Below are 22,027 nucleotides of genomic sequence, written 5' to 3' on the forward strand. Positions count from 1 at the left end.
ACTGGCTATTCTCTCCCAAAATCAAATCTCCCTGAGGTACACATCGAACTTCTCCATCCTTCTGCATCACCCACCAGGTGTACCCAGGTCCCTGAGCAAAAACAACTCCTTGAATGGGTTTGCCTCTGCTTGAGGGAGGACTAACCCAGACTGTCTTTCCTAACATACTCCTCATGCACACTACAGGGACTTTATCCGCTTCTATAGTATGTGGAAGTCTTGGTTGGGCAGGGCCAGCCCGATTGGCGGATCCTCTAGTATTAACTAACCAGGTGGCTTTTGTTAAATGTGTATCCCAATGTTTGAAAGTTCCACCCCCCATCGCTTTCAATATAGTTTTCAGCAGTCCATTGTATCGTTCAATTTTTCCGGAGGCCGGTGCATGATAAGGGATGTGATATACCCACTCAATGCCATGTTCTTTGGCCCAGGTGTCTACGAGGTTGTTTCGGAAATGAGTCCCGTTGTCGGACTCAATTCTTTCTGGGGTGCCGTGTTGCCATAAAATTTTCTCTTCAAGGCCCAGGATAGTGTTCTGGGCAGTGGCATGGGACACAGGGTATGTTTTCAGCCATCCAGTGGTTGCTTCCACCATTGTAAGCACATGGCACTTGCCTTGGCGTGTTCGTGGGAGTGTGATATAGTCAATCTGCCAGGCCTCCCACTGTTTATATTTCAGCCATCGCCCCCCATGCGACAGGGGTTTTTGTCGCTTGGCTTGCTTAATTGCAGCACATGTTTCACATTCGTGGATGACCTGTGCAATAGTGTCCATGGTCAAGTCCACCCCTCGATCTCGAGCCCATCTATATGTTGCATCTCTCCCCTGATGGCCTGAGGTATCATGGGCCCACTGAGCCATAAATAGTTCACCCCTATGTTGCCAGTCCAGGTCCACCTGAGACACTTCAATCTTGGAGGCCTGATCTGCCTGCTGATTGTTTTGATGTTCTTCAGTGGCGCGACTCTTGGGTACATGAGCATCTACGTGACGTACTTTTACCACTAGCTTCTCTATCCGAGCAGCGATATCTTGCCACAGTGCGGCAGCCCAGATGGGTTTACCTCTGCGTTGCCAGTTGCCCTTCTTCCATTGCTGTAGCCACCCCCATAAGGCATTTGGCACCATCCATGAGTCAGTATAGAGATAGAGCACTGGCCACTTTTCTCTTTCAGCAATGTCTAAAGCTAGCTGGATGGCTTTCACCTCTGCAAACTGACTTGATTCACCTTCTCCTTCAGCAGTTTCTGTGACTTATCATGTAGGACTCCATACAGCAGCCTTCCACCTCCGATGTTTTCCCACGATGCAACAGGACCCATCAGTGAACAGGGCATACTGCCTCTCATTTTCTGGCAGTTTATTATACAGCGGGGCCTCTTCAGCCCGTGTCACCTCCTCCTCTGGCGACATTCCAAAATCTTTGTCTTCTGGCCAGTCTGCGATCACTTCTAAAATTCCTGGGCAACTGGAGTTTCCTATGCGAGCCCGTTGTGTGATCAGTGCAATCCACTTACTCCACGTGGCATCAGTCGCGTGATGTGTAGAGGAAACTTTCCCTTTGAACATCCAGCCCAGCACTGGCAGTCGGGGTGCTAAGAAGAGCTGTGTTTCAGTACCAACCACTTCTGAAGCGGCTCGAACTCCTTCATATGCTGCCAATATTTCTTTTTCAGTTGGAGTATAGCGAGCTTCGGATCCTCGATATCCCCGACTCCAAAACCCCAGGGGTCGGCCTCGGGTCTCTCCAGGTGCTTTCTGCCAAAGGCTCCAGGTAGGGCCATTCTCCCCAGCTGCAGTGTAGAGCACATTTTTAACATCTTGTCCTGTCCGGACTGGCCCAAGAGCTACTGCATGAACAATCTCCCACTTAATTTGCTCAAAAGCTTGTCATTGCTCAGGCCCCCATTTAAAATCGTTCTTCTTCCGGGTAGCTTGGTAGAGAGGACTTACAATTTGACTGTAATTTGGAATATGCATTCTCCAAAAGCCCACAACACCCAAGAAAGCCTGTGTTTCCTTTTTATTGGTCGGTGAGGACATAGCTGCTATCTTGTTGATCACGTCCGCAGGGATCTGACGACGCCCATCTTGCCATTTTACTCCTAAGAACTGGATCTCCTGCGCTGGTCCCTTGACCTTACTTTCTTTGATGGCAAAACCAGCCTTCAAAAGGATTTGGATTATTTTCTTCCCTTTCTCAAAAACTTCTTCTGCTGTGTTGCCCCATACAATGATGTCATCAATATATTGCAGGTGCTCTGGAGCTTCACCTTTTTCTAGTGCAGTCTGGATCAGTCCATGGCAAATAGTGGGGCTGTGTTTCCACCCCTGGGGCAGTCGATTCCAGGTGTACTGGACGCCCCTCCAAGTGAAAGCAAACTGTGGCCTGCACTCCGCTGCCAAAGGAATGGAGAAGAATGCATTAGCAATGTCAGTTGTGGCATACCACTTAGCTGCCTTTGATTCCAGTTCATATTGAAGCTCTAACATATCTGGCACAGCAGCGCTCAGCGGTGGCGTGACTTCATTCAGCCCACGATAATCTACTGTTAGTCTCCATTCCCCATTAGATTTCCTCACGGGCCATATGGGACTATTAAAGGGTGAGCGAGTCTTGCTGATCACTCCTTGGCTCTCCAGTTGGCCAATCAGCTTATGTATGGGGATCAGGGAGTCTCGGTTGGTGCGATACTGCCGCCGGTGCACCGTCGTGGTGGCAATTGGCACCTGTTGCTCTTCAACCTTCAGCAACCCCACAACCGAAGGGTCTTGAGAGAGACCAGGTAGGGTAGACAGCTGTTCAATCTCCTCTGTCTCCAATGCAGCTATACCAAAGGCCCAACGGTACCCTTTTGGGTCCTTGAAATACCCCCTTCTGAGATAATCTATACCAAGGATGCACGGGGCCTCTGGGCCAGTTGCAATGGGGTGTTTATGCCACTCATTCCCGGTTAGACTCATTTCAGCTTCCAATACGGTTAGCTCTTGGGATCCCCCTGTCACACCAGAGATACAGATGGGTTCTGCCCCTTTATAACTTGATGGCATTAGGGTGCATTGTGCACCAGTGTCTACTAGAGCTTTATATTCCTGTGGATCTGATGTGCCAGGCCATCGAATCCACACTGTCCAGTAGACTCGGTTGTCCCTCTCCTCCACCTGGCTGGAGGCAGGGCCCCTCTAATCCTGGTTAGAATATCCGTTACTCACTTTTTGCACACGTGAATCAGAAGTCCCTTCAAGAGGATCAGAAATGAGATCGGCCCATCTACTGCGTCTGGGGGACTGCTCACGGGAAACTGGAGCAGCAGTTTTCCAAGAAGAATCCTCTTTTCTGATTGCTTTGTCTCGCAACTCCCGTACCCGTGCATCCAAAACTGAGGTAGGTTTTCCATCCCACTTCCTCATGTCTTCTCCATGGTCACGCAGGTAAAACCACAGGTTAGCCCGTCGTGTGTACTTTCTCTCTCCTCTCTCTTGGGCAGAGGAACGCTTACTCCCAATAACTGCGATGCGGGCCTGTACAGGTGAGGAGGAGGACATATCCACTTTGAATTGCTGGAACTCTCGGGACAATTCCTCTACAGCTGAGACATAGGCCCGTAGGGAGGAAGAGAGACTTCCTTCGTATTGCCGGAGTTGGACAGCTAATTCATCCACCGTTTGTCCATAGCCTTCTTTCCAGGACATTACTGCCAATGAGTTGGCATAGGTTGGTGGTGCACTTCGTAGAAACTTCCGCCACATCGGTTGTGTGCATTGGACTTCATCTGGATCTGTGGGTGACTGCCCATTTTCTGGATCATTATAAATCACCTCCAGCATGGCTAATTCCCGCAGGTACTGGATACCTCTCTCCATGGAGGTCCACTTGCCTTGGTGACATGTAACTTCATCCCTGAAGGGGTATCTTTCCTTTACACCTAACAGAAGTCGCCTCCAGAGGCTGAGAACTTGTGTTTTTCTTCCAATCGCCTTGTCGATGCCCCCTTCCCTAGACAGAGATCCCAACTGCTTGGCTTCCTTACCCTCTAATTCCACACTACTAGCCCCACTATCCCAGCACCGGAGCAGCCAGGTAACAATGTGCTCACCTGGGTGGCGGCTAAAATCTTTTCGCATGTCACGCAACTCACTCATGGATAGAGATCGGGTAATTATTTCAGGTTCTACCTCTTCCTCCTGTTCTCGCGATGACCCTGGTTCACTTTCATCTCTCACTAAGCGAACTGATTTCTTTGTGTGTTTCTTTTTCTGTACAGGGGCAACTGATACTGGCACAGGTTGGTTTTCTGGTTTAGCCGCAGTATCTGTCACCAGGATAGGGGTAGCCACGGTACCTGTTGTCGTGGTAGGGGCAGCCACGGTGCTTGTCTGTAGGGGTCGGCGTTCGGAAGATCTCGCGTTGTCACGGAAAGTTAGAGGGTTAGTCGCAGCCTTGTGATGTACCTGTAACCCCACCTCCCCTTGTTAGTATAAAAGGAATTAACTGCGCAATAAAAGGCGGAAGTTGGCGCTCACACTGTGTGTGTTATCTGTCTCTTTCCCTGGTCCGGGCCGACCAGTGATCTAAGCGTGGCACCTTGATATGTAGCGAATGCTACACTTGTCGTCGGGGTTGGGGTAGCCACGGTGCTTGTCGTCGTATTCTCCATCTTTTCCCCCTTTTCCCCCTGAGGATGCTGCCTAATATCAAGCAGTGTTTGGTAGATACCGGCCAGGGCCCAGCACAGTGTAGTGAGTTGTGTGTCTCTGGGATAACCACAGCATTTTTCTTTCAAAAATTCTATCACTTCATCAGGGTTCTGTAGTTGTTTGGGAGTGAACTTCCAAGTCACTGGAGGTGAGAAGTTCTCTTGATACCTTCCCACATTCTTCCACATGCCGTGCCACCCATGCATATCAAGCTTTGGGACAGATCTCTGGGTGGTACTCTTAAAGAGCCTTTTTGTAGCCCTAAACAAGACCTGGAACATAGTCAGGAGGCATAGCACTAACAGCACACTGGCTTGCGCATCCCAAGGATATTAAAAATTCTCGAAAACTGTTGTAATTAGTCGGAAGGAGAAAAGGGAGGGGAATGGACGGGGGGAAGTATCCCCCCCCAACTTCCCAATGGATTGGGTGTAATTACCAATAAAATCCGACAGAAGGTGCCCAAGGTATGGAAATGATATCACTGCCTCATACAGATACCAGCTTAACCTCATGACCAGTGATGTAATCATTTCACAAGTCGACATTGCCCAGTACAGCAAAATGATAATCCCAATCACTCTCCCAGAGATGAGATACGCAACTACAGGCAATACATAGAGCATATAAGAACTTACAAAACGCCACCATGTAAACAAATTAATCAACATTGTGACTAACATCTATTTATCTAGTATAAGAAATGCATATGACAAATTTGTTTCAAACACGCTCTGGCCAGATCTGTCGTTATCTCAACCCTTCGGGCCCCACGTTGGGCGCCAAAAAGGACTGTCGTGGTTTTAGCCCAGCCGGTAACAAAGAACCACGCGGCCGCTCGCTCACTCCTCCCGCCCCCCTCCGGTGGGATGGGGGGAAGACGGAGGAGAGAAAAGAAAAAAAAAAACCTGGAACCTCGAGGGTTGAGATAAAGGCAGTTTACTGGGACAACACAAAGGAATTACAACAACAACAACGGTACTAATGAACGAGTATACAAAAAGAGTGATGCACAGTGCAACTGCTCACCACCCGGGACCCGACGCTCCACCACTTCCCCCACCGAAAGAAGGATCCACCCCCCCGGCCCGCTCCCTATATATATACTGAGTATGATGTCACATGGTATGGAATAGCTCCTTGGCTAGTTCAGGTCAGCTGCCCCGGCTATGCCCCCCACCTCCCAGGTTCCTGTAAAAATTAACTCTATCCCAGCTGAACCCAGGACAGTACTAAAGAAAGAGATGAGGAATGGGTGGAGGGCAAAGAGAATAAATGGTAGATGCTGAAAAACACCAGGAGATGCAAAGAAGGGAAACAAAAAAAAAAAAAAAAAGAGCAGTATAGGCAAAAATACAAGTAATGAAACAAATTCTGAGTTGAGATCTTTATATAATCATTGAGTTGATGTTTGATGTCAAACATTGCAATAAAAGGATAAGAAACCTTATGCAATTTCTTTGCTGCTGTTAAATTGGAAGCTTTAGGAAAAAGAACTCTGTAATGGTATTTCTGAATTTTAGATCACCCTCCTTCTTTAAAGCAGGGTGTTATTTCTGTAAGTAACATGTGTTTTCCAATTCTGACCTTTCTACCTTAATTCCTACAAGGAACTTAGAAATATCAGTTTTGCATGATTGAAAGCTGGGAATGGCTGTTTTTATTGATACAATCAGTAAAGCTTATGTTGTATATTTTCCAGAAGTGTTTGCTTCAGTGACTATTTCAATCGAGTGAATACATTTTTCTTAATTTAAGAAGGGCAACTCATTTCATTTAACCAAAGAATAGCTATGCTAAGTATTTCAGACTTCCCTTGAAAAGAAAGCCTTAATTCTTTCTTTCAGCTAATAATGTGGTAGCTGAAATCTGAACTGATACAACTGTCATAGTAAAATTTGTTATTAAATTACTGCATCAGTTAAGAAAATAATTTAGCTACAAGTTTGACAATAATGCTGTAATGTTGTGCATCCTTTGGATAGATTTGATTTATTATTGTAAGAATAAATGAAAATGAATGTGATCTAGTAACATTCTGTAGAATTCCACTGCTGTTTTTCACATGCCAGCTAATAAGATGAAAATAAGCATCTTCCCAGAAAAAATATGTTGCAGTATTCCAAGAAGCAAACAATTTATTTATAATCATAAGGTTTCAGAGCATTTAGAAAAGTTTCAAAATATTCCTTAGTAGATGCACATGGATCAGAAGCATATTCAGATGGATTATAACTAGTATCAGTTTAGGATATTGGTGCATGTCATGAATTTAGACTGCTTTTGTGAGTGAGTAGTGTGTGTATGCTGTTCACAGTATGTACAGTTCAAACCAGTAACTGTTTTCTGAACCAGATCTGTGAGCCCTTAGATTTTCTAGCACAAAAGTGTTTTGGTTTTTATATCACAGTGATAGTTACAGATACTTCAGATATTCTCCCCCTTCCTCTTTTTTCCAAGAAACACAGCAAGTTTTACCACATCTTGGCAGTTACTTTTACCACAAATGCTGTTACAGAATTGGGCTGGGAAATGTTCTAGGAGTCTAGGTCAGTTTCTGCTTTGATATTGTGGGTCTGAGTTTGTCAAGAGAATGATTCTGCTCCCCTGTTTTTTATTTACTTTTCGTAATTTATTTGTGTTTAAAAAAAAAAGTGAAAATTGCCAAGTGGCATATGTGGAGAATAGGCATCTCGTCCTTTTAGGAAAGATACCATCCCGTCTAACATGCTTATGTTTCCTGGTTTTGTTTAAAGTTTAGCTTTTGGATGTGTTCAGTGTAGGACTCCTGAATTACTTGCACATTCCTTTCTTGCAGCAAAAGTCAGTATGAGTTGAGGGTGTAGAAGGAGCACAAAGATAAGCTTGTCCCTCCACTGCTGGTGGGTGTTAAATGTAAATTATAGGATATTGCCATTGCTTATTAAGAGCTAGATGGTGAGATGCAGTCCTGCTCAGGTACAGCAGACTGTTGAAAATTCAATTTAATTGCCACTCGGGCTCCAGCAACAGAGGCAGTTTTGAAATAGAGGAGTTGGGAATGATGCTAAAGAAGTTAACCTCTTTATCAATGACTTTTTAATGGTTCTAATGAAAAATGAAAGAATCCATATCATGAACAAATTCTTCACTTGTTAACTTTCTTGTCCATTGTTAGTGAGCTACTTTGAGAAGTTATCTGAAAATTATTTTTTTCCTTCTTTTTGTTTTGAAATGGCTTTGGTGTTTAAGCTAATTTTTTATAATTCATCTTAAGCTTTTCAGAAGTATGATTGAACACAATATTGTGACTCCACCTACTGTTCCTATTACCTTCTTCGATATTTCTAAAAAGGTACTTATTTTTTTTTAAAGTCCATTTGCTGGAACTGCGTTTTAAACAAAATTATGTTGGCCTCCCTGTCAATGTTTAGTTTATACTGTCTTTGCAGTGGGTATGTAGAAGTAATTGTTAATGTTTTCGCTGCTTTCATGCCTCTCCTTTTCAAGAACACAGGAAATAAACTGTTTCTGGACCTGTGGCTGTCACTGTAGGATCCTATTTCTTGACTGTGATTCACTCTTTCCCTTCTTCTTTTTCTTCATGTGGGAAATATGTCTTATTTTCAGAGTACATCTGTCATTCTTCTTTTTGAACACAGAACTGAAGAAATAATTATATGTCAGGCAATGTGGTGAAATACACATATGCAGACATAGCAAAAATCTACTGCAGATGAACACAAAATCCAGTCAGGCATTTGTTTTGCAAACAAACTTGGATTCAATTTTATCCTTTACAGCTTTCAGATTCACAAAGCAGTATTTTTTGTGTCATCCCGCACCCCCAAACAGACATATATTTAAAAGTGAAGACTAATGGGAAAGGGCCATGTTTTCCTTGTAAACTGTGTATATGCCTAGAATCCTTTCTCCACCAAATCCCTCTCCTTGTCCCTGATCTGGCCAGCTCTTTGCATTTTTTAAATTGTCCAGCCTTTTTCTATGGCTTGAATAGACCGTACAGTTTTCAGAGCATTGACCATTTAGTTTCCTGTGCCTTGTATGTTTGTGTTGCTACATAAGGGATATATTGTTATGACCTTGCTGGAGGATGAGACAGGGATAGAGTAGGAAGACAGAAGTTTCTGGTACAAGAACTAGCAGATAAGGTGGTGGAGATGAAATAAGTACAGTCTACCCCAGGCTCTCTATTTTCAGAGCCATAGAAGGCCCCTCCTTATAGTACAGTGCATCTAAATGTGAAGATCTCAGTCTCAGATCTTTTCTTTCACTCTCTAGAATGTCTGTGTACATGTACAAAGGCTGGTTGAAGTAGTATTGTTGGTGTGTTTTTTTTAATTTGCTCTATCCTATGTAGTGACTCTGAATGAGAAAGGACACTCCACCAATGGTAGAGTGACCAGTGTTCCCTGGTCAGTGGTTCTGTGATTTTGCCAGTTACTCAAGATGACGCTTCAATGATATAAAATGAAATATGAATTCTTAATTATTATTTCTCTTGATGGCATGATTTTTAGTGCAGCAGCTGAGTTACTCACGAAGAACCTTGAATCCCAGTAGACAATGGATTTTCTTCAGGGTGTGCTGTTTATGAACAGAAGACAATAATGTTGTATGTGTTTGTTTTAAAGGTACCTGGATATTTTACAGAAATATATAAAACAGTGTTAAATTCTCAATAATTTAACTGGTTAATTATTGCCTGATATCTTTCTGTTAGACATAGGTTGTTTCTGCCTGCTTGCATCTAATGTTTAATGGCTTTATGAGAATTATGTACACGCACTTGAAGGCAAAATCTGGACCTGTTATGTTTTTCTCATTTCTTCAATACGTTTCATGAATGTTGCCAATGAATGGCTCTCTTCTGGGAGCATGCTTATAATTTTATGTCTTGGATTTGTGTTACCAAAAGACTAAAGCAAGCTGTTACAGTAGTGCATGAAGTATGTAAATGGCAGCATGATGTAAATTAAAGATGGTAAGTATTTATGATATATTCTAGGAGACTATGTCTGCTAAATAGTTGCTTTTATGATTAAGTCTAATTTGGGACCTGTATTGAAGAGAGAGCTAAGCCACTTTTTTGTTCCACAGATTCTGGATTCTGGTACTACATACCAGTCCAGCTACTGAAGGATGCAGGTTTTGAGTGGTGGATAGTGAATTCAGCTGGCTGTTGCAGGTGTCAGAAATTTCTGTAGCTGCAGGTTAGTCCAGCTACACTTGCAGGCAGCTTGTAGGGGGATCATTTGTTGTACATTTGTACTTAATGTGGATCTCCTTGTGCTAGGCTGGGACAGTCTGCATAAATAATCCTGGAAAAACATGCTTTTTTCCTTTATTGTGTTGCTTTGCCTGTTGTGATTGTAAGTCCAGCAGGAAGCCCATACGATACAATAAGATTATTGCTCAATAAAATGTTTTGAATATTTTTTCAGTGATACTGTATTTTTAAGCTGTAAAGTAACATCAGGAAAAATGGAAATAAAAATATTTTTCCCTTTAGTTCTGTGAAGGGATCATTCACTGTGCCTCAAAGAGAAGCATAAAAAAACATTCAGCAATGGTGATAGTCGTTCAGTGTATGTCCATATCTGGTGGTCAAAAGGTTAACGTGTTAGAGGAAAAAATAATCAGTGTGGAGGATTCAGTTGTTTTAAAACAGTGCACATTATAGGCAAAGCTCTATGCCCTTAACGGAATTTTCCACAGAGTGGAAAAATGAATTTGATGGTATGTGTTCTAACTGAAGCTTACAACATTTCAAATGTTAATAATTTCTGTTTTAAAAGGTGACTTTTTCTTTATTCTTTCCACACACTAAATGTTCAACTGATCTATTCAGATTTCTATATACTATTTACACATGCGTGAACGTTTTTGCCTACAAATTTCCTAAGCAGATTTACAAATGGGAATTCTGTTCCTGCTCTACCCATCTCAGCATCTGAAAAAGCATGGGAACTAGAACGTATATACAAGCAACTGTGTACTTAGCAACATAGACTGTGAATCTTATTGCAGTCATGCTTATAAAAAAAAATCTTGAGGAAGGAGATGCCTCTTACTTGTCATAGTTTACCATCCTAGAAATGTAAAGTTGGAGGAGATCTTACATGGTCATTTGCTTTGAGACAGTTTGTGTGTGCCCATACAATCTCTGATGGATGTTTACTCAAGGTGATCTTTAACAATCCAACAGTGAAGAGGAAGGACGAAGCTTTGAACAAATCGGTTAATTTGACCAGTGCCTTAATTTCTCCATCCACAGTCATCTGCCTGGTTTTATGTATTTAATAAATTATTAGAGTGAATGCAGTAATACTTGAAAAGCGGTGATGTTGTACAGGGTCCCAGTCACTGGTCTCACATTCTACTTTATGGAGGAAAGTCTTTTGTAACAACTAGGTCATATTGCTATGTCATGTATTTCAAATCATAGGGAGCTACAGTAAATTGTGCTGTTTCTAACTAATGTGGATCTTTGGAACCTTCTGTTCCTTCTGTCATCTTTCATTCTTTCACCACTCCAGACAGTTGTAATGCATTTATGGCTTCTTCCAACTCAACAGCTGTACTGTAGCCTATCTCCAACATTGACACTGTTTCCCTATTCGTTTTTGGATACAGTTCATGATTATACTTATTGTGATTGGAACTCTGTTGTTTTATTCCAGTCCAATTTACAGATTCCTTCACTTTCTCTTTCTGTAATTCTCTCTGAGCTTTCTCTCCTAGTCTATCACTATGTCTTCTTTGTCTGTGTCTATCATTTCCCAACTGCATTGTAAAGGGAAGGTAAGCCTTTATATACCTCTGCATCACAGTTTCTTCACCTTCTTGAATGTCCAATCTGAAAACTTAATGCTGTAGGATCATGATGTGATGCAAGGATGTTCTTAGAGTTCGATCTTTATTTGTTTTGGATCATGCTTCTGTCTGATACTTTGGACATATCACATAACAGCACTCTCTACTTGTTTGTAAAATGTTTACTATTTACCTAGCTCAGAAGCATATAGAATGGATTATGATGTCTCATTACTTTGCGATGGCTGCTTTAAAAATGAATCACTGTGTAGTTCGAGTTACCACAAACTAGATTCTGCTATACATTCTACCACTAAGCAGAGCTTTACCTTCCAAATAATCACATAAGCAGACTTCTAATGTAATATGGCTTGGCACAGACTAAGGACATGAGATTCAAGAACAAAGTGTAAAGCTCGACATCTAGCTTGGCCTCCTAATATCAAGGCACCTGATTTTTAAACAGAATTATCCAGTAGTATTTTAATATGATGTTTTCAACATTATGTAGAATTTAAAAAATGGGTTGTTTAATTATATCCAAAAAATGAATGAGCTGTGTGTTAGGTAAATGGTAAATGATTTTTCTTTGGTTAGTGCTGACTAGTGAGGAAAGTCTGGGGGGATTTTGAATTTTCTTGGTGTGATTAAAAACAGTAACCAAGCAATTCCATTGGCAACAGTGGGACATATCACTTGAAACTAACCTCAGGCTGTTACTTATTAGATCTTTTCAGTAGAAAACGGGAGATTAGGGGAAACAGCTCCTTTAAATTGCTTCTATTTTTACCTTTTCCAAATGATCCCCTTGCTACTGCCTCCAGCTAGGCAGCTTCCTGAGATGTGCACAGACTTTATGGAGGTCAAAATAGTTTAAAAGGAAGAAATAATTTTAACGAGAGCTGCCTCTGAGTATGTAATTTAACTTGAACTAAAAACAGAATTCTGGAGTGCAGAAGAATTGGCCCTTCCTATCTGAAATGAACAGCATTGGGGTTGACAGAACATTCTGAGTTACCCATAGCATTATTAAGTAATTTAGAATACACTGTGTTTCACTGACATAACAGTGATCATAATAAATTCATCTAGTAATAATGTGCAGGGCATAGAGGTTCTCATATCCACACACCCCCACCTCACCGCCCCAAACGTAAGCTAAGTATTTGTAGAGGTACTAGCTGCTTAAACAAAGTTCAACTGCCGGCAGTCTGCATTTTATATATGTTCTTTTACCTAAGGGTAATAAACATGAGTTCGTGTCCTGTTTGTGTTCTTGTCTTTTGTGCAAGAAAGAAGTGTAAAGCATCTTTCTTGTTCTTTGCCTGACCTTTTCTTTTGCCAGTAAAGTGCAAGAAAACCACCTTTTTTATGTTTCATGGAGTGTTAGAGACACAATGTGACTGAAGGACTAATATTACGTTTAATGGATATAAAATGAATGCCTGAAGCCCTAAATGTTTCCTAGTTCTTATAATCTGCACAATTTTGATTATCTGATCAAAAGAGCAGAGAGTAAAAAAAACCCTGAAATTGTAGGATTTATGTATCTTAGGTGTGCAAATATTAATTTGTTAGATTTTTAATTAGGAAGGCTTTATATTAGTATGTAACTTTTTAATTTGAAAATCCGAGCCATCTAGAGTTGGGTCAAATGACTTGCCTCCTGTCTATGAATGGTGTCACTGTTAAAAAAAAAAAAAAAAAAGTCTTCTCCTGTGTGTCTGCTACCTGCTCTCTTCCATGTTTTTTTGTGTGCTTATCGCAGGCTTGAAGGCAAGTGTTGGAAAATGTGGATAGATGAGGTGAAAAATCTTGAGTTACAATTGCAATCATCAGTTGCAGATGACTTCCAGTGATGTTACTAGGCTTTCTTATTTGTTAACGAGTCTTTGAAGGGTCTCCAATTAGTTACCGAATCAGCTTATTGTTGCTCCATTTTCTTCATCATGTTCTTGCACTCAAAAGCAACATCCCTCCCCCCTAAAATTAAAACAAACCTTATTTTAAAAAAAAGCTCATAAACCTCAGGTGATAGTACATGGTGACTGGGAAATACAGACCATTTCAATTGTGGGCAACAGTGGAGTTGGTAAAATGGATAAGGCCAGTCATGACAAAAGCTCCATTTTTTAGGTATGATTTTTATTATTTTATATAAGGAGACCCTGGAAGCAGCAAGTGGTTCTTTCAGAGATTCAGAGTAGAATGAACTGCTTCAAATAAGACAGGTACAGGGGCTTGAGGGTAGAGTACAAGAGATATATAAGGCCATCCTTCTCGAGTTCTGGTATATGTAAAACAAACAAAGTCCCCAAGAGGTGATGCCATTAAATCTCAAACCCCACATTGTTCTGTATTTTGGTGAAGCAGCCAGGAGAAGTATGAGGCTTTTTCCCAATAGGGCTTTGATATGCTAATTTTATTTTATTACCATGCTCTCAAACACATTTAATACTGTATGGATATGAGAACAGGACAGATCCCCCCGATAAGTCCTTTGTAGAGTAGAATGTAGAGGCTAGGAAAGGAAGCACTTCAAGGAGTCCCAAACAGCTCTTTCCAGTTTTCCTTTCCAAATGGAGTGGAGCTGCCACTTCAACCTAATGAACAGGGATAAATAAAGTAATAAAACTGTCTGCATCTACAGCCGTATGGTTCCTATTCCCATAGGCTCAGCAACATCAATCAAAAGTGACTTAGAGACACACGTTATGCTTCTGTTACATATCAGATAGCTGTCCAGGCATTACCAAATGTAAGTTCATTTTAGAAGCTTGTAATGAGACAAAAGCCTGGTAACAGTGTATCTGAAAACTGTTTGCTGTGTTCTGGATTAAATGAGGGTAACATGAGAAATGTGCCACAGCCCTTTCTCTTGCAGTAGAAGCCAGTGGGGGATGAGAGGTGCTTCAGGGGCAATTGAAAGACAAATATTGATAGTCAAATTATTTGAGAAGTTATTCACTGTCCTCTAGCCTCAGTCTCCAGTGTGATGCATCTCTGGTGGACAAAGCTATCTTAGCAGTGATTTCTTTAGCTGACTATCAGATAATTTTCTTTCTGGATGGTTGTGCAGTCACAGCATAGGTGTATATGCTGCTGCTAGTTTACTCAATAACGATGGTAGTCTGGATTCAGATGAGGGCTTGAAGCACCTGCCTTGGATATCCTGAAATGCTAAGTTGTTCTTGCCTGGTAAGGACTTGTTTCTTCTTGAGAGAGAAACACACTGAATTAAATTGGTTGAAATTCTGTTCAGAATGTACTCTAGGTCTGGCTTCCAGAAACAAACACTCTAGGTAATTTATATGCTGAAACAACATTTACAGCTTTCTAGTATTTGATTATGACTTTTTAGTTTAAAGCTGTGTCCTTGCTACCAGGTTACTGGTATACTAGATCCCATAGAACCTTTTATGTGGATTCAGCATACCAGCAAAGTTGCAATTTATATTGATACAGTGAAACAGATCAGTGAAAGCTCATCTTTACTAATACATAAATGTATGAGCATTAGGGGCTTCTACTGGCACAAATACGCATTGCAGTAAAACATCTAACTGGTGCGGTACAGATTTTTGATGGCTTTGTTACAATTTGGGGATGGTGTTGCTTGTTTTTGCTGTTGCTTAGAGGCTCTAGCCAGGTTTCATGGATGCTAACCCCAAAGCATTCAGTTAACATGTTACAGCTTACTATATAGATGTGCAGGTACTATAACTATACAATTTTGGTAGAATATAGCTCCCAGGCATAGCATTACTATTTGTTTGTCCACCTTTATAAAATGAAATGTTAAATCTCCATTTTGGAAGATATTGTGCATTTCAAGTGATTAAATGAAATACCTTTGATTGTTTTCTGCACTGTGCTCCCCTTATTTCTATGAAGTAGCAAGGATGGTACTGAATGCAGTTTCCATACAAAAAGAATTACCACTGTGTCCTTATTTAATACTCTTCCTGTTGCTGTTATTTCTACTTACTCCTGATGCTTGGCTGGTTACAATCTGAGATTTTCTTCTCCTGAGCCCAGAATGCAGTCTTGAAATAAACTGGTGACATGTACTCACTCTTCTAGAGCAAACAGACTGTAACATAGTTTTAGACTGAGTAACAGTGGACAATGTTACTGCATTTACATCTCTGTTATCCTAGAATATTACAGTGGGGTTATATTTAGATAATATACAAAAATATCTGGATTTTAACTCCCATGAAAATGCAAAGTGAGGCAATAGCCAGTGAAAAAACACTTAAATAATATATGGCAAATAGAGGTTGTTTGCTAATCTGTAAGGTGATTTTTGGCCAGTTACTTCACCTCTGCATGTTGTTTCATCTCTTTATCTGTGTTTTGTTTAGACTGTAGTTCTTTGAGCAAGAACAGTCCCCTTTTTAATGCCAAGCCCTGCCATACTGTGTCACCTCAGTCAAGAAGTAGGTTCTTCCATTTTGTATAAATTAGAGTAGATTTAGAGGAGCTAACACAGACTAGAGATGATTCTGGTTTATGATCTGGATTCAGAGTGCTATTAACCAAATATGAATAGGAATTTTCTCATTTTATGGTGTATTTTGTTTTTCCACACACTAAATGTATACATAGTTAAGATGCAGTCTGAACCCCAAGGAACATTTACTCTAAATGCAGAGACTGTGAAATTTGAATCCACATCTTAGTTCATATACCTGATATGTCTATTCCGTTATAGAAGATCTAGCTATTTATATATATACACATTATTATATGGATCTATGCAGATATATATATATATGTATGTATGTATGTACTGATGCATCCCCATTTGGGTCTCAGATTTAAGTTATGGCCAGTAATTTAAACCTGTGATGGTAGAACTTAGTTTTATATATGAACAGAAGAACTCCCCCAAATCCAGGGAAAAAAGAGGTATGATATTATTGGTGTTCATAAACAAAGCAGAAATACTGTATTTTAGTCCCAGGACAGAGTCCCAGGTTTATTTTACATGTTTTACTTTATTAAAATATATTTATTTTCTGTTTATGGAGAGGTAAATGCTTTCTCTGAGGTAATTATTGGGACAGATTATTTTGTTCTCAGTGCTAACGTGGAGCTTCATTTTTGAGATGTGAATGCTGATAACTGCATATAGAAAAATAAAAATCACTTATCTAGCTTTTTACTGTACAATTTGGATGGGACAAGTGTGTGAAGATTCTTCTTCAAAGGAGGGAATTCATTCTTATTTGACCATATCAGGAAGACAATAAGAGACATTTGTGTGCTCCTTTTTTAGTTGTATGGTGGTTTTATCCCACAACAAAATGTTGCATTACCTATTCTCTTGGCCATCATTAAATCCATCATTTTTCTGTAGATTCCTTAAGCCTTCTGATTAAGCAAGGAAACAATTCTTTTTATGTACACTGAATTCTAACAGGGAAGATTTTATGATGACAAAATGAAAAAAAAGCTGGAATGACATTACAGGACTTCAGCTGAATTTGCATAAAAATTGAAACTGGCAGGAGATGAGAAAATACCTTAGATTACTTTTAAAAATAAAGTTATGTAATCTCTGAAAATGTTGATCAGGTAATTTTTTTGCTTAAAAACTCAGTGTGCACAAAATTGCTAAGTCCTTTAAAATGTGGGAATTCATTATAAAGGTAAAGATTTTCAGGGTAGTTTTACATGTTGCAATGCAAGCAAGAAAGAAAGAGTTAGAGCACAATCAGGTTTCATGTCATCATTCTTAGCATCTCATGAAAGATCTGTCACAGCCTAGACTAAAAGAAAACAGTGGAAACAATCTTCTTACTAAACCTGGGGTAAAGTTTTAAAAGAAGCTGTTTTGCAAAGGAAATAGTGGAGAAAATAGTGAATACTGGAACTACACATTCATGTAATGAAATGGTCACTAAGTTTTCTTTTTCATGGTTCTGAATGTTCTGTTTTCCTCTAACGAGAGCAGCACCTAGTGGCTGTAAAATACCCGGCTCTGGAAATAGCGCAGAGTCCTGGTGTTTGGCGAGCAGGAGAGAGAGACTTCCTGATCATGCATGGAATAATTCCATAGCAATGACCGTACGATTACTATGGCTCAGTTAAATGCTACAGCAATTTACATAATATTTTCTGCTGAAGTATTTTAAATGTTTTTGTATGCAAACACCAAAATAAGTCTCATAAAATCTTCAGCTAAAAATCTCAAAACACGTTGGGACAAACCCAATGCAGCTGAGAAGCACTTTGAAGTCAATGACATTTAAAAAACAAACAAACAAACAAAAGTTGCAGATGCTTAACATATTTTGGGATTTATACCTATTCTGTGTAAAAAAGGATTAGGTTTGAAAAGTGATGTTTAAATATTAAATATTATTTCATGTTTGTGTGCTGCCTTTGACCTTGGTGAAAAATATACAACAGCTATGTTTATAGTTTGAATGCAGTATTCACTTTGATCCTGGAATACCTTCCTTCTCATTCAGTTAAGATGACATTAAAATCCAGGTGCTTATCTGTTTATCTAGATATTATGTTTGTTTACATTAAAAAGAAACATTTTGTAAGCTGCTGTGCATCATTTCTGCACTGGGATGCAGTCACTATGTATCTCCCACAAACTCAGGATGATATAGTAGGTTATACTGGGGGAAGAGTTAGAAAATGTCATTTATATCCTATTCCTGTATTTGCTTCTTTTATCTGATATGATGGAGCTTTTATCTCCTTGAGGTGGTAGAGAGTCCTGCAGATTTTAGTGTAACAACTTACAACAAGAGTAAACAGTAAGACCATTTCAGTCTGTTTTTACCTTGGAAGCTTTTAGTACTTTAGCAAGATAGAGGGCTAAGAATAGATTTATTTTTTTTTCCAAAGAACTCAGAAAAATCATGTTCTGAACTCTTAAAAACCTGGCACTGACTGTCACAATGGCAGCTGATGAGTGAGTTGGTTGTGAGTTTAACTTCATTTAAATGTTAAAGTTAGAACTAAGAGGTTTTCCTCTCTTGATTTATTCCAGTTGTATATACACAGAGGTGTCCGTGATTTTGAAAATCCATCTACATGTGAAAAACTAGAATCAAGACACGATTTGGGGGCTGCATTAGATTCCTTTTTGAAATAAATTTGCTGATGAAGTGTAGACTACCATATTGACTATTAATAAGAAAAAAATGAGCGTATCTGTATTAATTTCCTTCTTCAGCCCAGCTATGATTTGTTAAAGGCTCTTTGACATTGGCTCTGTGATTCTGAAGGTTTGCCTGATTACAGTTTTGTGCAGCGTAAAGCAGTAACTGCTTATTTACAATTCTTTTTGTGAGAAATTTACCTGCTGAGTAGTGGAATGATAGCTCTTGATCTACACTTAATTAATACTGACATTGTTCACATTTATTTAAATAGAGCTAAACACAGAGATATGTAATTTTTATGCCAATTATTCTGGTCAAGTGAGGTTAGCTAATGAAAGACTATTTAATTCATAAAGGAATTGGGTATTTGTTTATTAAAAAAAAAAAAAAGTTTCACACTGTTCCAGCCTCTTGCATCATTGTAGAATGTACAATACTGATTACATGCGTAGGAAGGTGCTTAACACTAGTGAAGTTTTACATATCTGGAATCTTGGGGGAAGTGGGGGTAAGGGAACAAACCTGTTCGTTATAAATTAATGGAAGCAGGTGTTTTTAATGGCTAGTGGCTAGCCAGCTTGGTATTACTGTTGGTTCTAGCTGAGAAGTCTGGTAATCTCTGTAAAAGCCTGACAACATGGAATAGTTGTAGTTGTCAATTTTGATTTTAGCAGAGAAAAACTAAAGAACAGTGTCTCCTTGCTAGAACAGTGGGAGAGTCTTGGACATTGAGGGGCTGTATTAGTGTTTTGTCATGAGACATTGCCTCAAATTTAGCTTTTGAGAATTTCTGCCTATAGGAATTGCTTAGAAAAACTGAAATGTGGAGAACGATCATCCATGGGAAAGGAAAGGACTGTGGTGGTGCATACCACCCCATCCCTACCACCCCAAGGCTCCTCTATAATCTCAGGAATTCCTGTTAGGCCTTGGCCTTTGTGTAATGAGTTGGGCAGTTAAGCATCCCTTGACGGTACCAGAAGCTCTTGCATGGCTAAGGTGGTGAGTGGCTGTACCAAGAACCTGTACCTGGCCAAGGTGACGAATGAGATCGGGAGTAATTAGTCAGCACTGACAGCCTTGGAGCATCCCTTACGTGGATCATAGCTTGAGTGCAACAGTACTAGTGTTACTGGAATTCCAGTAATTTTCTGATGACTAAAGCCAATCATCTTGCAAGCCTATAAACAGCAGTCCTAAGTGAGGTCCTTTGAGCTCTCCTGGACTGCAGGGGGCTGCAATTGACATCTCCCTCTGAGTGGGATGCCTCTCAGAGCTCACAAACTCTCCAGTTTGTGAAGTTCGGAGGACCATCACCGAAAGCCAGTGACGGCAGCTGGGCTGATACCCTTCACTCTTTGAGGCTCAATCCTTGCCCGTTGAGAAAAGCCGAGACATTTGAAGCGAATATTTCACTGAACTTGAGGGGAATTTTTAACAGGTATACCTTTATTTATATCTCTCTCTATATATATCTTTGTGTCTGTATGTGTGCATGTGTGAATTGACCTAGGTATCTGATAGCAACTATAGCATAAATACTGCTATTCCAAATCTATAATTAAGTCACTGTTGTGATTGTATTAAATTCTATTGAATCACTTTGTAAATGTTAAATTAGTCAATGATTAAGTGCTGCTAAATCTTGTGATCCACCTTAAACTGTGAGTGAACCTTAGACTGCTGCTACACGCGTATAATCCCTTAAGACATAAAACATTGCCAAAGTCTGGTACTAGGAGTGGATCCAGCTGCACCTAAGCTCCATCAGGAGTTTAGAAAGCAAGGGGGTCTTCTCTGAACCTTGAGACTCAACAGGAGGGTATCTCTTACCCTTTTGCATCTTCAGTCTCTGTATAAATCATTCTAGTTTGATTCTAACTTATTTTTCCTTTGTATGCTTCATCCATGTATTAAGTAACAAAGTGAACCTTGCCATTGAACTTTGAAGTCATGCTTTTATAAGCTCCTATTAAATCACTTTTGCTAATACCCTTAATGGTGATTCTTTAAGAGGCCCAAACCACTCATTCACAACAAGGAATTCAGTATTCTGGATATTTGGGGTTGAAGTTAAATAAATCTGGTCTGTGCTATTTGTCAAATTCTAGACATGCAGAAACTAAGGCAGAGGTCTGGTCCGATCATTGTTAAATAAATTGGTAGAGAAATCCGTCTCTGTGTGAGTGGAACTCAAACCTATAAATGGCAAATCCTGTCTCAGTAATATTTTTACATATTATCTGTGTGCAGTCTGGTCACATCAGTCTGTATACATGCAGCAGGTTTCTAGCCTTTATGTTCACCTTTTTGGGGGATTGATTTGTAATTGAGGAATGTTCATTTGTTAAAGTTGGACTTTTCTTCCATAGCTGCTAATGGATTGATAAAGTAAATTATGAAGTTAGTTACATGTAGCATATCTTTCAGGTGACTAGTATGAGTAGAAAAGCAAAAATAAAACTAGTGTTAAACAGAAGTGCATTAAAACAATCCTCCTGGCTTTGAGATTTAAAAGACACATTGTACATCTAAAAAGACTGCCTCCACAGCCTTATTATAGTTCAGAGACAAAATTAGAAAAGGATATAGCTTAACTAAAAGAAAAAAAAAAAGTCTCTACTCCTTGCACACCACCTCCGGCTCAGCATTCAGCAACAGACATTTGCTTCAACTGTATCTGTACCAGACTAGAAATGGTGCCACCTTAATGAATATATGAGTCATTTCCAGTTTCCTGGAGATGGTTATACTGTACACTGTTGTCGTGGTTTAACCCCAGCCAGCAACTAAGCACCATGCAGCCGCTCACTCTCCCCCGCTCTCCCCCCCCCAGTAGGATGGGGAGAAAATCGGGAAAATAAGTAAAACTCATGGTTTGAGATAACAACAGTTTAATAGAACAGAAAAGAAGACACTAATAATTATAATGATAACACTAATAAAATGACAACAGTAATAATAAAACGATTGGAATATACAAATGATGCACAGTGCAATTGCTCACCACTCGCCGACCGACACCCAGTTAGTCCCTGAGCGGCAATTCCCCCCGCCCCCACTCCCCCCAGTTCCTATACTAGATGTGACGTCCCATGGTATGGAGTACCCTGTTGGAGAGTTTGGGTCAGCTGCCCTGGCTGTGTCCTGTGCCAACTTCTTGTGCCCCTCCAGCTTTCTCACTGGCTGGGCTTGAGAAGCTGAAAAATCCTTGACTTGAGACTAAACATTATTTAGCAACAACTGAAAACATCAGTGTTATCAACATTCTTTACATACCTAACTCAAAACATAGCACTGTACCAGCTACTAGGAAGACAATTAACTCTATCCCAGCTGAAACCAGGACAACTGTTCACCAGCCAATCCCATAGGGAAA

General features: G+C 40.2%; 1 long non-coding RNA gene across 1 annotated transcript; it reads right to left on the reverse strand.

Annotated features, from left to right (window-relative positions):
- Positions 1-13,999: 13,999 nt before the first annotated feature.
- LOC142036255 (uncharacterized) lies at positions 14,000-21,700 on the reverse strand. The gene is made up of 3 exons (XR_012652130.1): positions 21,656-21,700; positions 15,504-15,608; positions 14,000-14,118 (listed from the first exon to the last, which is right to left on the reverse strand). It is a non-coding gene; the product is annotated as an uncharacterized LOC142036255 (long non-coding RNA).
- Between the last annotated feature and the right edge of the window lie 327 nt (positions 21,701-22,027).

The sequence above is a fragment of the Buteo buteo genome, chromosome 11 (genome assembly GCF_964188355.1).
Source record: "Buteo buteo chromosome 11, bButBut1.hap1.1, whole genome shotgun sequence".
Lineage (NCBI taxonomy): Eukaryota > Metazoa > Chordata > Aves > Accipitriformes > Accipitridae > Buteo > Buteo buteo.